This window comes from Hyla sarda, chromosome 4 (genome assembly GCF_029499605.1).
Source record: "Hyla sarda isolate aHylSar1 chromosome 4, aHylSar1.hap1, whole genome shotgun sequence".
Lineage (NCBI taxonomy): Eukaryota > Metazoa > Chordata > Amphibia > Anura > Hylidae > Hyla > Hyla sarda.
Window position 1 is genome coordinate 365,835,203 of NC_079192.1, and position 16,332 is coordinate 365,851,534.

The window sequence follows — 16,332 nt, forward strand, 5'->3', positions numbered from 1 at the left end:
GCCACAGCAAACTCTGCACATTACTCTGCAGTGTAAAAAAGGCCTAACTATTTATGTCCCCTAATTAAACATGTATATGAAAATGTTTTTAATATAATATTTTATTCAACAAAATCTTTATTTCTAAAGTACTACAGCTCCCAAAGGGGTTGTTATCTAATTTTCCCAAACTTATAAATAGCATGTCTAGCAAATGTAAGCTGGTTATACACATGGGACTTGGTTCAGCCACAAAAGGACCAATCAAAATCCCATGGGTTGAATTTGGCCAGTCTTAACATGAATTATTTTATTCAGCAGCCCACAGTGGAATGTCTGCCATCAGCCATCGCAAATGATTGTTCTCCTGGGCCTAAATGACCTAAATTGTCCAAGCAAGTTGTTGAAAAGAAGCCATATTTACCACATTTTAGGGCTATTCTAAACAAGCAGATGCTCCCCAGATCACAAACACCAATCCCAATTATCAGCACCTGTTTACTAAGCATTCACAATGCTCAAGTTCAATCGTGTGGCTCTTTAAATCCATCATTGTTGGCCACATATTGCCTGTTTACACAGGGCAATGTGTGACCCACAGCAATACTTTAAATTAGGGATGTCCCGATGCTTTTTTTTTAAAGTACTAGCCGATACCAATTACCAATACTTTTTTTAAATGTCATGGCAGGGTTTTTTTTTCTTTCATGGGAAAAAAAGCTTTTTTTTCCTTTTAATTGGGAAGTGGTTAATTCACATTTATTATTATTATTTTTTTTTTTACACATTTTCACTTTTTTGGTCCCCATAGCGGACTATTACATGCAAGCTGTAGATTGCATACTGATCAATGCTATGCCATAGCATTGAAAAGTGGTGGATAAAATCCAGGAAAACAGGAATTACCATACGGCGCTTTTACTCCTTGGACAGATGCAGGCAACAGTCCATATGGCAGGTTAATTCTTTATTGGCACAATAAAGAATTAACCTGCCATATGGACTGTTGCCTGCATCTGTCCAAGGAGTAAAAGCGCCGTATGGTAATTCCTGTTTTCCTGGATTTTATCCACCACTTTTCATTGCCCATCCAGCGACCGAGAGGAACCTGGAAAGGAAACCGTGGCGGCTGACCTCCATTTCTTCCTGCGAGTCTATATGCCTGTTAAGGTGTTGTGCTCTTAGCACAACACGATTTGGTAAACCTTCAATTTTTGTGCACATTGAAGCCACTCTGCTATACCATCCACACTAGGAGCGCACCTTGTTGTTTTTTTGTCTTTTTCACATTCATGCCATAGCATTGATCAGTGTTATCGGCGCTCCTTTACTAATGCCTGCCATGGCTGTCAGCGGTAAGGTAGCGACAATCGGATCAATTTTGATTGCGGCATCTAAAGGGTTAATGCGGGTCCTGGCTATGACATGCGCTCAGCTGCTGAGCGCACTGCAAAGCTCAGAAGAAGAGAGTGCAGGTGGCTTACCGCACCTTCGTGATACCTGCCAGCAGGAGTCCCGATGGCAGGTATCGGATCAGGTATCGGGACATTTGCACGAGTACAAATACTCATGCAAATGTCCAGTATCGGTCCCGATACCGAAACCAGTCATCGGGACATCCCTACTGTAAATGATTGCACAAGAGATTTAGTCAGCTGGCGAACGAGCATATTAAAAGGCTATTGATCAGGGGAAACAGGAATCTGAAGAAAAAAATGTAATAGAATAAAAAGTAAAAAAAACAACAACAACCTGCTTCCCTATAAAGCTCTATAAAGGTAAGGCTCTAAAGGCAAAAATTGGCTTTAGCCTTAAGGGGTTTATTAATCCTTATTTAACACCTACTTATGAGCTGTGTCAGTAGTAACTTCCTGAATTACATAGTTAGTACGGTCGAAAAAAGACATATGTCCATCAAGTTCAACCAGGGGATTAAGGGGTAGGGGTGTGGCGCGATATTGGGGAAGGGATGAGATTTTATATTTCTTCATAAGCATTAATCTTATTTTGTTCCAGGAATGTATCTAATCCTGTTTTAAAGCTGTTAATTGTTCCTGCTGTGACCAGTTCCTGAGGTAGACCGTTCCATAAATTCACAGTCCTCACGGTAAAGAAGGCGTGTCGCCCCTTGAGACTAAACTTTTTTTTCTCCAGACGGAGGGAGTGCCCCCTCGTCCTTTGGGGGGGTTTAACCTGGAACAGTTTTTCTCCATATTTTTTGTATGGGCCATTAATATACTTATATACGTTTATCATATCCCCCCTTAAACGTCTCTTCTCAAGACTAAACAATTGTAACTCCTTTAATCGCTCCTCATAGCTAAGATGTTCCATGCCCCATATTAGTTTAGTCGCGCGTCTCTGCACCCTTTCCAACTCCGCAGTGTCCCTTTTATGGACAGGTGACCAAAACTGAACAGCATATTCCAGGTGAGGCCGTACCAATGCTTTATAAAGGGGGAGTATTATGTCCCTGTCCCTTGAGTCCATGCCTCTTTTGATACGTGACAATATCCTGCCGGCTTTGGAAGCAGCAGCCTGACATTGCATGCTATTCTGTAGTCTGTGATCTACAAGTACACCCAGATCCTTCTCTACCAGTGACTCTGCCAGTTTAATCCCCCCTAAGACATACGATGCATGCAGGTTATTAGTACCTAGATGCATAACTTTACATTTATCCACATTGAACCTCATTTGCCAAGTGGATGCCCAGACACTTAGTCTATCCAAGTCATCTTGTAACCTATGCACATCCTCTATAGACTGTACCGTGCTACAAAGCTTGGTGTCATCTGCAAAGATAGAAACAGAGCTGTTAATACCATCCTCTATATCATTGATAAATAAATTAAACAACAGCGGTCCCAGTACTGAACCTTGGGGTACACCACTAATAACCGGGGACCAATCAGAGTACGAATCATTGACCACCACTCTCTGGGTACGATCCATGAGCCAGTGTTCAATCCAGTTACAAACTAAAATTTCCAAACCCAAAGACCTTAACTTACCTGTCAGACGTCTATGAGGGACAGTATCAAATGCTTTAGCAAAATCCAGAAACACTATATCCACAGCCATTCCTCTGTCAAGGCTTCTACTCACCTCTTCATAAAAGCAAATTAGATTGGTTTGACAACTTCTATCCTTAGTAAACCCATGCTGGCTATCACTTCTAATACAATTATCCCCTATGTATTCCTGTATGTAATCCCTTATAAGTCCTTCAAACAATTTACCCACAATGCACGTTAAACTTACCGGTCTATAGTTTCCTGGGGAAGACCTAGAGCCCTTTTTGAAGATTGGCACCACATTCGCCTTGCGCCAGTCCCTTGGCACAATACCGGACACCAGAGAATCTCTAAATATCATGAACAGGGGTACAGATATTACTGAACTTACCTCTCTAAGAACTCTTGGGTGTAGTCCATCCGGTCCTGGGGATTTGCTTACATTTATATCACTTAACTTACCTTGTACCATCTCTACATTAAGCCAGTTCAGTACATTACATGATGTGTTACCAGCACTGACCTGGCCAATGTCAGCTCCTTCTTCCATAGTGTATACAGAACTAAAGAACCCATTCAGTAGCTCCGCCTTCTCTTGATCGCCTGTGACAACCTCCCCATTATCATTATTAAGGGGTCCTACATGCTCTGTCCTTGGTTTTTTTGCATTTATATATCTAAAAAAATATTTAGGATTAGTTTTGCTTTCTTTGGCCACCTGTCTCTCATTTTGAATTTTTGCTGTTTTTATTACATTTTTACAGATTTTATTAAGCTCCTTGTACTGTTTAAATGTTATCGCTGACCCATCAGATTTGTATTTTTTGAAGGCTATTTTTTTGCTGTTTATTGCTCTTTTAACATCATGTGTCAGCCATGTAGGATTTAGTTTCAATCGTTTATATTTGTTCCCCTTTGGTATATATTTAGCTGTATAGTTATTTAGAGTTGATTTAAAGATGTCCCAATGTAAAATGTAAAGAATGTAAAACTAATATGTATTAAACCTTTATTAATAATGTTTTATGAACCAAAAAAAAGGCTATATATTGCTTAAAAAATAACCAAAGTTTGATGTTTATTTTTGTTTACTCTTCTAGCCTGTCAATTAGACATGATAACATAAATGAGTAAGGGACCTATTACATCTGGCCAGCTTGCAATATTGCACTTTGCCATTGGCTGCCATTGTCTCATGGGGGATGTGCGGCTGACGACTGATGGCAGCAATGGGCTTAATGATCCAGACATTGTTCATTAGTGTGGCCCTTCCTATCTGGCACTTGAGCTGTGGAAAGGCTATGTAAGCAAGTACCAATGTGAGAGATTGGTGCTTGTTAACAGCACAGGGTAGGGACCACTAAAAGGACCCTAAGACAAGTTAGAGTATTTTTTATTCAGAAAAATTTCAAAAACAATAAAAAGCTCAAGGCCAGGGAAATATCCAAAATGAATCTGATCTATTACAGTCTATATATATATATATATATATATATATATATATATATATATATATTCTCCAATAGAGATGAGCGAGCTGAATCCGGCAAACCAGGATTCGACCCAAACTTTAGGATTTTTGTGGCTCGACTAACACTTTTACCGATTTGGCTCACTCAAGCCAGTAAATAGTGCAGAAAAACCAGAAAGCATGGTTTCTTGGTGGGTGGAATAAACAGGGCAGACAGGGGGCGGTGAGATGATGTAAGGAAAGGAGCAGATCACATGATAACCCAGGTCTATCATGTGATTTGCTGCTTACTGTTTCAATCAAGCACAGAGGCCAATAGGACACGGATGAAAGGGCACTGAAGTCACCCACAGCATTCAGAGCGCTCCGAGCATGGCACTAGTGGGACTGTTGGTAGTCATGGTGAGGATTCTGTAAGACATCATGGTGAATGTGGTGCGGGGGAACAAGGAGGCCACGATGACACCTCAGAAGTGTTAACTGATAAGAGTGGTGGGGATGATGAAGAAGAATTTAAAGAAGAGGATGTCAGCGGGCCTTCTGATCTGAGCAGCTCAGGAGCAAGTGACAGTGACACTGCTGGATCTGAAGGCTTGAGAAAAAACATTCTAGAACAGGGGCACAGTCGGATGTTGATGTACCTAGCTATTAACGGTATCCTGCTGGTTGGAAATTCTTTACTATGTTACCAAATGCAGGAATGCAGGCACGGTGCTGTCCCTGCGGAGAGAAAGTGAAGCACAGGTAGGGTCCAAATTAAGGAATTAGGCCTCTACGTCAGCACCTCAAGTATCACAAAGCCTGGGTAGAAGTTTACCAAGTCCACCAATGCCTGCTCTCTGCTGGCTACAGATAACTCTACCTCACCATCATCTGCTGTACGCTAGCTGCTACTAGAAACACCAATCCACCATCACTCCACTTCCAGCCAGGCCTACATGTACACAACTCATCATCCACAATAAAATGGATCATTTTTGAGAGGCTTGGAAAAATCCATGCCGTCTTATTCACTTGCTAGACTAAGAACCTGTTGCTACTCCCAAAAAAGGATAATTTTTGGAATGCTTAGAAAAATCCATGCCGTCTTATTCACTTGCTAGACTAAGAACCTGTTGCTACTCCCAAAAAAAGGATAATTTTTGGAATGCTTAGAAAAATCCATTGAATCTTCTTCACTTGCTAGCCTAAGAACCTGTTGCTACTCCCAAAAAAGGCATAATGTTTGGAAAGCTTAGAAAAATCCATGCCGTCTTACTCACATTCTAGACTAAGAACCTGTTGCTACTCCCAAAAGAGGGATAATTTTTGGGAGGCTTGGAAAAATCCATTTCATCTTCTCCTAACAATCAGGCTTTTGCAACCACTCTGCGGCCAAAATGAAATCAACTTTTTGGCACACCTGCTACTTTCATCTAGGCCTGAGCCTGTTTCTCAACTTGCTGCTCTATTCAGGCTACCATGACTTCATCCATTAATCCACTATGACATGTTCTGCTGGTAATTTCAGCCAGGTCTACGTTCACACGACCCATTTGTGTCAGCATCACCAGTCTAGGAACCATATAATTGAATTTTAATTTCAAGATTAAAGGGGTTATCCAGGAAAAAAACTGGCTCCAGAAAGTTAAACAGATTTGCAAATTACTTCTAATAAAAAATCTTAATCTTTTTAGTACTCATGACCTGCTGAAGTTTTTCTTTTCTGTCTAAGTGCTCTCTGATGACACCTGTCTCGGGAACTGTCCAGAGTAGAAGCAAATCCCCATAGCAAACCTCTTCTACTCTGTGCAGTTCCCGAGACAGAGCAGAGAGCACTGTTCTCAGACAGAAAAGAACAACTCAACTTCAGCAGCTGATAATTATTGGAAGGATTAAGATCTTTTAATAGAAGTAATTTACAAATCTGTTTAACTTTCTGGAGCCAGTTGATATATGTAAAAAAAGAACTCCTGGAATACCCTTTTAAATTCCTTTTGGAACAGACGCTGATGGCAATGATGGAAGAAGGAGGGATGGATAATTCACATCTTGACGGCAGCAGTATGGATGTTCTCCTTGTGGGGGAGTAGTTGGATGAGGAGGTAGTGGGACAGGAGGAGGAGGATTTGGAGATGGACTCTATGGAAGAGAAAGGGGACAAGGACCTTACTCAAGGTAAAAACTGATGAGGAGGAGCATGACCAACCTTGGCAGTATGGGATAAAGGTGGAACAAGCTAGCCCCTCAGAAAAGCTGGCAAGGATGGCTAGGTGTATGCGTTCCTGCTTGCACAATAACTAGCATATTGTGGGCTTGAAAAGAAGAGAAGTGTACCGGATAGCCACACACTTAGACCTTCGGTATAAACCCAAAATGGGTTGATTTTTTGCACCTTCTGGGAAGGAGGTTAAATTGGATTTGTATATGGAGAAGCAGCACAGCCAGCTTGCCACAGCTTTCCCGCATTAAACACCTGCTGACCGGGCTCCAGTCTCCTCTCTGTGCCAACAGCAGCAACAGTGGCAGCATCTTGACATTTAAGCACTTGATGGCGAAGTTTCCGCATCTTGTATGCTCCCCTGACGTGTCATGAAAGAGATGTAAAAAAACACCTTAAAAAACAGGTTGAGGCCTACCTCAGCGGTGGTTTTTCTCTGACAGACACCATGAGCCCAGTTCCCATGGACTTCTGGCTCACCAGAATAAACCATTGGCCAGAACTTGCCCAGTTTGCCATGAGTGTCTTGTCCACCCTTATAAGAGAGTGTTCAGCGCAGCAGGCGGCGTGGTCTCCCCGAATCGAACAAGATTGTCAGCCAGCAGCGTGGAAAAACTGACTTTTCCTAAAATCTATCTGGCATGGATCAGTGAGGAATTTAAACCAGATGCCATTGATTAGTCAGTACTACCACCACCCCTACTGGATGCTAGTGACATCAGCCAGCCATCTCATGCTGTACATTAGTAACATCAGTTAACCACTAGCCCACCACCTTCCTTCCACTACCAGTACGCCATCTCATGCTGTACGCTAGTGACATCAGTTCGCCATCTCATGCTGTACAATAGTAACATCAGTTAGCCACCGGCCCACCACCTTCCTTCCACTACCAGTATGCCATTTCCTGCTGTACACTAGTGACATCAGTCCGCCATCTCGTGCTCTATGCTATAAACATCTGTCTTCCATCTCATGCTGTACCCCGTTAACATCAGTCAGCCACCACCTGCTGTACGTGGGCTAATACTAGAGGCACCAATCCACCATCACCCTGCTTCCAACCATGCCAACACATACACAATCCATCATCCCCAGAAAAGGGATAGTTTTTTGGCTTTTCATAGAAAAGCTATTTCTTCTTCAGTTTTCACTATTTTAGAATGCCAATTCTGTTACTACTCTCCAAAAAGTGATAATTTTTGGCATGCTTGGATAAAGCCACAGCATCTTTACATGCCTCTGTGTGCATATTAACACTGGTAGGCATCTACCAACAAGCAGGGATGCTTTATGCCCCTTTATTTTGGTGAGAATAAGCCTAAAAAATGGGCGAGTTGCAATAGTTACCATGGGTTGCCATGTGTCACCATTACTAAGCCTTAGAAACACTTTTTTTTTAGCAGTGTTTAAGTGGTCAATCTTGTAGATGGTATTTGACAACGACAATCGGGGTTTTGGTAAAAAATGACTAGAGATGAGCGAACTTTTCAAAAATTCGATTCGGCCGAATAGAGCCTACATACAGCCTCTATAGGGGTATAGAACACTTTGCTGTGTCCTAAAACGCATATGGAGTGTGCTGGGGTAGTGAAATAATACTGTTATTCAGAATAGCATGCAGATTACCGGCATCGCTCTTAGAATCACTGCCGCACAGCAGCACAATGACAGAGCCTGGTGGTGGCATCAGTGTCAGGAGACCATACAGTGACTGAATGACATAGCGTGGACATGTTGGCAGCAAGAGGAGACCATTTAGTGGCTGAATGGCACAGCGTGGAGTTGGCTGATGCACTAGTACACTACACACCAGGGCTTCACAATCCCCCCCAAAAACCAACACAATATATGGAATTTTTGACAAAGATTTCTCATTGGTAGCACCCGCTATCCAAAAATGTGAAATTAACAGACCCAGGCCCCACCTCTGCGGCATCAGTAACCCATATATTGCCTGAAGGACACAGCCTGGAGTTGGCTGATGCACCAGTACACACGAGGGCTTCACAATCCCCCCTCCAAAAACAACACAATGAGAAATTTTTGTCAAAGATTTCTCATTGGTAGCACCCGCTATCCAAAAATTTGAAATTTCCTGAACCAGGCCCCACCCCTGCGGCATCAGTAACCCATATATTGCCTGCATGACACAGCCTGGAGTTGGCTGATGCAAGAGTACACACCAGGTCTTCACAATCCCCCCCAAAAAAACAACACAATATATGACATTTTTGACAAAGATTTCTCATTGGTAGCACCCACTATCCAAAAATTAGAAATTTCCAGACCCAGGCCCCACCTCTGCGGCATCAGGAACCCATATATTGCCTGAAGGACACAGCCTGGAGTTGGCTGATGCACCAGTACACACCCGGGCTTCACAATCCCCTCCAAAAAACAACAACATTTTAGACATTTTTTTAAGAAATACCTTTGTGTAAGAACAAGCGCATGTCCAACAGTTCACAAGACTCTATAATGCAGGACGGTGGACCACCCAAAGACATTCTTCTCAAAAATAATAAACCACACAATGTTTGAATTTTTTTTACAAAAACTACGTCAATATGTGTGTAAGCGCATCTGTCTCCAAAAGAACAGATCACCAAAGTACTTGTTTCGCCCAAAATGATGAAGCAGAGTTAATCCCTGTCCATATTTTTTTTATTTTTCTTTATTTTCATTAAAAAATCACACGCAACAAGCGTTTCGTTGTGTAACGATTAGCATTCTGGAAAATTCTATTTTATTACCGATAAAATTATCAGTAAATAAACAAAAAAACACTACCCAAGAGTGTTTAATTACCCCATACATTACACCAGGAGCAGTCAGGAGTAGGCCTCAGCAGTACCCAAGAGGCTTTAATAACCCCCTACCTTTGCACGATCAATTGTGAGATCGAGCAATACCAGGTGTGTTATGCCCTCAGATTTCCGGGGCAGCAGGCGCGCTCCACTGAACGGATTAGTGTGTCTCTATCTTTCATCGACCGTTGCTGGTAACCCGATAACTCCCGGAAAGGTAAGCTGCCGCGAAGCAGGTGGTCTCCCCCAGGCACGTTTGGCTCCAGAATTTCCACTACTGCCACACCACGCTGACTGCCAACCGTGCTACCATCTTGCTGACTCAAGGGCAACCTGCAACTCTCTTCTCCCGATGATGAACCCCCCTTCTCCTGAGATCGAGCAATAACAGGTGTGTTATGCCCTCAGATGTCCGGGGCCGCAGGCGCGCTCCACTGAACGGATTAGGGTGTGTCCATCTTTTTTGGTAGCACCCGCAATCCAAAAATGTTTAATTCCCAGACCCAGGCCCCTCCTCTGCGGCATCAGGAACCCATAGATTGCCTGAAAGACACAGCCTGGAGTTGACTGATGCACGAGTACACACCCGGGCTACACAATCCACCCCAAAAAAAAAACAGTTTTTTAAAAACAAGCGCATATACAGCATTTCAGAAGACTCTATAATGCGGGACGGTGGACCACCAATAGACATTCTTCTCAAAAATAATAAACCACACAATATGTTCAAGTTTTTTAAAAAATTTAAATTCCAAGACCAAGGCCCCACCTCTGCTGCATCAGTAACCCATATATTGCCTAACGGACACAGACTGGAGTTGTCTGATGCACGAGTACACACTGCACACCCGTCACCCAGGCTTCACAATCCACCCAAAAAAAAACACAACATTTTATTGAAATTGTCTGACAAAATACCTATTTTTTTTTTTTTTTTAAACAAGCGCATATACAGCAGTTCAGAAGACTCTATAATGCAGGATGGTGGACCACCAAAAGACATTCTTCTCAAAAATAATAAACCACACAATGTTTGAAATTTGGTTACAAAAATTATCTGTCTCCAAAAAATCAGATGACAAAAGGATTCTAATCGCCAAAAATGATTAAGCAGAGTTAATCCCTCTCCATCTATTTATTTATTTTTTTCATTAAAAAATCACATCCTACAAGCATTCCGTTGTGTAACGGTTAGCATTCTGCAAAATTCAATTTTATTACTAATAAAATTACCAGTAAATTTAACAATAACACTACCCAAGAGTGTTTAATTACCCCATACATTGCACCAGGAGCAGTCAGGAGTAGGCCTCAGCAGTACCCAAGAGGCTTTAATAACCCCTTACCTTGCCCGATCAATTGCGAGATCGAGCAATAACAGGTGTGTTATGCCCTCAGATGTCCGGGGCCGCAGGTGCGCTCCACTGAACGGATTAGCATGTCTCTATCTTTCAAGGACAGGTGCGTGTTGCACGCTGAAACCAGTTCGTGATAGGGATCTGGGATTGCAATTATTTAACCTTAAAACGAGGAATTACCAGTAAGTGAGGGTCATAAACTGGCGTAGATTAAGTCCCTGCCCTTTGTACACACCGCCCGTCGCTATAAGCGATTGGATTATTTAGTGAGTTGGTTAGTGAGGTCCTCGGATCGGCCCAGGCGGGGTAGGAGAAGGCCCTGGCAGAGCGCCGAGAATTTAACGATCATTGTTGAAATTTGCATTAACCCGTTCAGGACCCATGACGTAACGGTACGTCCCGACACCCTGGGTCTTAAGGACCCATGACGTACAGTTACGTCATGGGCAGTTCCGGTCCCCGCCGGGCGGGGATCGGAGTGGGATGCCTGCTGAAATCATTCAGCAGGCATCCCGTGCAAATGCCCAGGGGGGTCATCAGACCCCCCCCCCATGTCGGCAATCGCGGCAAATCGCAAGTGAATTCACACTGAAGCGATAGGAGTGAGGTGACACGGGTGCCACCCCTCCTATCCCTGCTATTGGTGGTCTAGACGCGACCACCAATAGCAGATCGGGGGCGGGGGGGTTTACTTTCATTTTCCCCGTCCTGCCCGCCCACAATAGGCGGGGCAGGACGAGGAAACGACGGGGACCGGCGCCGAAGATCCACTTACCGATCCGGGCGACGGAGGCTGCAGGCGACGGAGATCGGCGGGCGACAATGACGTGCGGCTGGATCCGACGGAAGCCGGTGAGTTGCCTAGCAACATCTGGAGGGTACAGTTTGAGACCATTATACAGTGGTCTCTAACTGTAGCCCTCCAGATGTTGCAAAACTACAACTCCCAGCATGCCCAGACAGCTGTTTGGGCATGCTGGAATATGTAGTTTTGCAACAGCTGGAGGGATACAGTTTGAGACCACTATATAGTGGTCCCTAAACTGTAGCCCTCCAGATCTTGCAAAACTACAACTCCTAGCATTCCCAAACAACTGTTTGCTGTCAGGGCATGCTGGGAATTGTAGTTTTGCAACAGCTGGAGGACCACAGTTTGGAGATCACTTTGCAGTGTTCTCTAAAACTGTAGCCCTCCAGATGTTGCAAAACTGCAAATCCCAGCATGTCAAAACAGCAATCGGCTGTCTCGGCATGCTGAGAGTTGTAGTTGCGTACCTCCAGCTATTGCATAACTACTTCTCCCAGCATGCCAGTCGGCGATCAGTACATGCTGGGAGTTGTAGTTTTGCAACAGCTGGAGGTACACTGGTTAGAAAATGCTGAGTTAGGTAACAGAACCTAACTGAAGGTTTTCCAACCAGTGTGCCTCCAGCTGTTGCAAAAGTACAACTCCCAGCATGCACGGTCAGTCAGTACATGCTGGGAGTTGTAGTTTTGAAACAGCTGGAGGTTTGCCCCCCATGTGAACGTACAGGGTACATTCACATGGGCAGGCTTACAGTAAGTTTCCTGCTTCAAGTTTGGGCTGCGGCAAATTTTTCGCCGCAGCTCAAACTCCTAGCGGGAAACTCACCGTAACACGCCAGTGCGAATGTACCCTAAAAACACTACACTAACACATAATAAAGAGTAAAACACTACATATACACCCCCTTACACTGTCCCCCCCAATAAAAATGAAAACCGTATTGTATGGCAGTGTTTCCAAAACAGAGCCTCCAGCTGTTGCAAAACAACAACTCCCAGCATTTCCGGACAGCCACTGACTGTCCAGGCATGCTGGGAATTTAGCAACAGCTGGAGGCACCCTTTTGGGAATCACTGGCGTAGAATACCCCTATGTCCACCCCTATGCGATTCCTAATTTAGTCCTCAAATGCGCATGGCGCTCTCTCACTTCAGAGCCCTGCCGTATTTCAAGGGAACAGTTTATGGCCACATATGAGGTATCTCTGAACTCGGGAGAAATTGCAATACAAATATTGGGGGCTTTTTCTCCTTTTACCCCTTATGAAAAGGAAAAGTTGGGGCTACACCAGCTTGTTAGTGTAAAAAAAAAAAAAAACACTAACATGCTGGTGTTGCCCTATACTTTTTATTTTCACAAACATTAAAAGGAAAAAAAGACCCCCAAAATTTGTAACGCAATTTCTCCTGAATACGGAAATACCCCATGTGTAGGCGTAAAAAGCTCTGCGGGCGCACAACAAGGCTCAAGAGTGAGAGCGCACTATGTACATTTGAGGCCTAAATTGGTGATTTGCACAGGGGTGGATGATTTTACAGCGGTTCTTACATAAACGCAAAAATATAAATACCCACATGTGACCCCATTTTGGAAACTACACCCCTCATGTAATGTAATAAGGGGTACAATGAGCATTTACGCCCCACAGGTGTCTGACAGATTTTTGGAACAGTGGTCCGTGAAAATGAAAAATTTAATTTTTCATTTGCACAGCCCACCCCACTGTTCCAAAGATCTGTCAAACGCCAGTGGGTTGTAAATACTCACTACACCCCTTATTAAATTCTGTGAGGGGTGTAGTTTCCAAAATAGGGTCACATGTGGGGGGGGGTCCACTGTTCTGGCCCCACGGGGGGGGGGGGGGGGGGCTTTTTAAACGCACATGGCTCCTGACTTCCATTCCAAACAATTTTTTTCCCAAAAGCTCCTTCTCTTCTGAGCATTGTAGTGCTCCAGCAGAGCACTTGACGTCCATACATGGGGTATTTCCATACTCAGAAGAGATGGGGTTACAAATTTTGGGGGGTCTTTTCTGCTATTAACCCTTGCAAAAATGTGAAATTTGGGGGGAAGCGCACATTTTAGTGAAAAAAATATATTTTTTTTTACATATGCAAAAGGCGTGAAACCCCTGTGGGGTATTAAGGCTCACTTTATTCCTTGCTACGTTCCTCAAGGGGTCTAGTTTCCAAAATGGTATGCCATGTGTTTTTTTTTTTGCTGTTCTGGTACCATAGGGGCTTCCTAAATGCGACATGCCCCCCGAGCAAAATTTGCTCTCAAAAAGCCAAATATGACTCCTTCTCTTCTGAGCATTGTAGTTCACCCGTAGTGCACTTCAGGTCAACTTATGGGGTACCTCCATACTCAGAAGAGATGGGGTTACAAATTTTGGGAGGTCTTTTCTGCTATTATCCCTTGCAAAAAAGTGAAATTTGGGGGGAAACACACATTTTAGTGAAATTTTATTTATTTTTTATTTTTTATTTTTTTACATATGCAAAAGTCGTGAAATACCTGTGGGGTATTAAGGCTCACTTTATTCCTTGTTATGTTCCTCAACGGGTCTAGTTTCCAAAATCGTATGGCATGTGTTTTTTTTTATTTTTTTTTGCTGTTCTGGCACCATAGGGGCTTCTTAAAGGCAACATGCCCCCCAAAAACCATTTCAGAAAAACGTACTCTCCAAAATCCCCTTGTCGCTCCTTTGCTTCTGAGCCCTCTACTGCGCCCGCCGAACAATTTACATAGGCATATGAGGTATGTGCTTATTCGAGAGAAATTGGGCTACAAACATAATTATAAATTTGCTCCTTTTACCCCTTGTAAAAATTCAAAAATTGGGTCTGCAAGAACATGCGAGTGTAAAAAATGAAGATTGTGAATTTTCTCCTTCACTTTGCTGCTATTCCTGTGAAATACCTAAAGGGTTAAAACACTTACTGAATGTCATTTTGAATACTTTGGGGGGTGCAGTTTTTATAATGGGGTATTTGTAAGATATTTCTAATATGAAGACCCTTCAAATCCACTTCAAACCTGAACTGGTCCCTGAAAAATTATGAGTTTGAAAATTTTGTGAAAAATTGGAATATTGCTGCTGAACTTTGAAGCCCTCTGGTGTCTTCCAAAAGTAAAAACTTGCCAATTTTATGATGCAAACAGAAAGTGGACATATTGTATATGTGAATCAAAAAATGTTTTATTTGGAATATCCATTTTCCTTACAAGCAGAGAGCTTCAAAGTTAGAAAAAGGCAAAATTTTCTAATTTTTCATCAAATTTTGGGATTTTTCACCAAGAAATGATGCAAGTTACCACAAAAATGTTACCACTATGTTAAAGAAGAATATGTCACGAAAAAACTGTCTCGGAATCAGAATGATAAATAAAAGCATTCCAGAGTTATTAATGTTTAAAGTGACAGTGGTCAGATGTTCAAAAAATGGCCGGGTCCTACAGTGAAAATTGGCTGGGTCCTTAAAGGGTTAAGCATGTATTTAGCTACTGCTAAATATCCAAAAATTTAAGGCCCAAGGCCAGAGGCACCAGGGAGCCAAATAGTTCCTGAAAGACACAGAATGAGTCTGGAGCATGCATTTGCAGTACCCAAGAGGTTTTCATAACCCCTTACATTTAAAGATCAATGTCTACATTTGCATTAAGCATGTATTTAGCTACTGCTAAACTTAAAAAAATGATAGGCCCAAGGCTTGAGGCACCAGGGAGGCAAATAGTTTGTGAAAGACACAGAATGAGTCTGGAGCAGTCATTTGCAGTACCCAAGAGGGTTTCATAACCCCTTACATTTAAAGATCAATGTTGACATTTGCATTAAGCATGTATTTAGCTACTGCTAAACTTCAAAAAATTATAGGCCCAAGGCCAGAAGCATCAGTTTTCCCCATATTAGGAGCATAGTTGTCCCCCAGATTAGGCAGCATAGATGTCCCCCAGATTAGGAGCATACTTGTCCCCCAGAGTAGGCAGCATAGATGTCCCCCAGATTAGGAGCATAGATGTCCCCCAGATTAGGAGCATAATTGTCCCCCAGATTAGGCAGCATAGTTTTCCCAAGATTAGGAGCATAGTTGTCCCCCAGAGTAGGCAGCATAGATGTCCCCCAGATTAGGAGCATACTTGTCCCCCAGATTAGGCAGCATAGATGTCCCCCAGATTAGAAGCATAGTTGTCCCCCAGATTAGGCAGCATAGATGTGGCCCAGATTAGGAGCATACTTGTCCCCCAGAGTAGGCAGTATAGATGTCCCCCAGATTATGAGCATAGTTGTCCCCCAGATTAGGCAGCATAGTTGTCCCCCAATCAGCGCGGGCCGGTCAGAGCCAATCAAAGGGCCGTATGTGGCAAGCGGGCCGTACAATGCCCAGGTCTGCCCCAGAGGGTTTCATAACCAACCAGAATAGAGAAAATTTTGTTGTAGGAGCATGGTCAATCTGGCTGATCCATCCCTGATTCATCTTGACAAACGTCAGTCTCTCCACATTTTTAGTGGACAAACAAGTTCGCCTTGGAGTGACTATGGCCCCGGCCGCCCGAAAAAAAGGTGGTATATGGTACGCTATTTGCTTGTATGTAGGCCCTTTGCAATGATAAGGCCACTAAAAAAGCGTATTTACAGGGAAACTTTTTTTCTTTAACCTCTGATGGACCAATGACGTTGTGGAACAT